Consider the following 376-nt stretch of genomic DNA (forward strand, 5'->3'; position numbering starts at 1 on the left):
AGTTCTTCCACTAATGTTATTATTCCATTTTTTTTTACTGTTACGTGTTTTCGTTCTTACTTTGTCACCGTCATAACTGTCATAATTATTTATGCTCTCATCATTAATAACTTATAATAACTGAAAAAATCTGATTCATACGTACGAACACTTGAAAAAACGATATACTGCGTAAACCATGAAAAATCTAGGGGTATTCGCGCCAAGTTTCAACCACACATTCCCGATGAAGTAATAATGAGTAAATATCCAATTATGTAATTGTTCATTCTACTCTACGTATGTTAAGGCGAATCAGAATGATCCTGCCAGAATGGAAGCCAAAAGAATGAAGAATAGACAGACTGAGGCAAAAAAGGGAGAGAGAGAGAATAAT

This window comes from Penaeus monodon, chromosome 24 (genome assembly GCF_015228065.2).
Source record: "Penaeus monodon isolate SGIC_2016 chromosome 24, NSTDA_Pmon_1, whole genome shotgun sequence".
Lineage (NCBI taxonomy): Eukaryota > Metazoa > Arthropoda > Malacostraca > Decapoda > Penaeidae > Penaeus > Penaeus monodon.